This window comes from Condylura cristata, unplaced genomic scaffold (genome assembly GCF_000260355.1).
Source record: "Condylura cristata isolate star-nosed mole 26May11 unplaced genomic scaffold, ConCri1.0 scaffold00073, whole genome shotgun sequence".
Lineage (NCBI taxonomy): Eukaryota > Metazoa > Chordata > Mammalia > Eulipotyphla > Talpidae > Condylura > Condylura cristata.
Genome location: NW_004567174.1, coordinates 313,902 through 315,201, shown reverse-complemented (window position 1 = coordinate 315,201; position 1,300 = coordinate 313,902).

Sequence of the window (1,300 nt, the reverse complement as noted above, 5' to 3'; positions counted from 1 at the left end):
GGCGGGGCTGCTGGACGGGAGGGGCTGGCCCAGGGCCCCCCAGGGTCCGCGGGACTGGGGGCAGCCCCGGGAGCAGCTGGCGCAGGTCGCAGCTGGAACAGGTGCTGCGGGGAGGGCCTGGTCCCGAGGACAGGCCGGTGGGGTCGCTTGGCCCTGCACCCCTGCACCGAGAGGCAGGCTTGAGGGCCCCCTCTCCTGGGCAGAGACTTTCCGTCCTCAGGAGCTGGGCTGAGACCCCCCAGACCTGGCAGCCGGGCGGGGGCTGGGCCCTGAGCAGCCCCAGGGGGAGGGGTACAGGGCATGCCCCAGGGCGCTGGTGGATGTGGGGCCCCAAGGTGAAGTGTGGGGGCTACACCCTGGTGGGTCTGGGGGCCCCAGGGGGAGGAGCACGGGGCCGTCCCCCAGGAAGCTGGTTGGTGTGGGGGCAGAGCACAGCACACATCCCCCCAGGCCTCCCCACACCCGCCGGCCTCACAGCACCCCCAGACCCACCAGGGAGGCGGCCGGTCAGCCGCTGCTCCCCGGGGGGCTGAAACCGGACCCCGGCAAGCCCACGTCTGGCTGTGGGGTCAGACAGGGTCGCTGGAGCCGAGACCCCCACCCCCACCGCCCCAGAGCCCACACACATGGCCAGGCTGTGTTTGGGCCTCCGGGGTCCTGGCAGCCAGCAGACACTCCAGAGCGGCCGGCGCCGGCCCCTCCAGGCTGGGTCCGCAGCCCGGACCACTGAGCACGGCCGCGCAGCAGCCTCGGGCCACAGAGCCCTGCAGGCGCCCCTCTGTTTCTGCAGTGTGCTGCCGGCCCTGCGCGGTGGCGGTGGCGGGAGGGCCAGGTGGCCGGCCCAGCCTGCGGGAGGGGGCAGAGGCCCAGCGCAAGGCCGGGCAGCGGCCACGCCCGTGCTGTGGGGGGGACAGCTGACGCCTGGGCCCATGAGCACCAGGCAGGGGGCGGGGGCGGGGTGCAGCTGCCAGGACGGTCCGGCACAGGGACTGGGCCCACAGGGCCTCACAGCTGCCCCCCAGAGGGGTAGAGAGCAGGTGCTGGGCCGCTGCAGGGGGGCCGGGCTGCCGCTGCGGGGTGTAAGGGTGGCCAGGGGCAGAGGCCACCTCCTCGGGCTGGACTCCAGCTGCGGAAGGCGCCCCCAGGTGGACAGACGCCGCCTGTGGGGCAGCGGCCCCCCCGCCTGCCCTGCCTGCCCAGAGGAACTCGGGGGTGCAGAGGGCAACCTTGTGGCCCCAGGAGTGGCGCCCCCAGACTGCCCAGGGCCCCAGGTGTGGCCAGCGGCGGCCCTGCGGGGCCC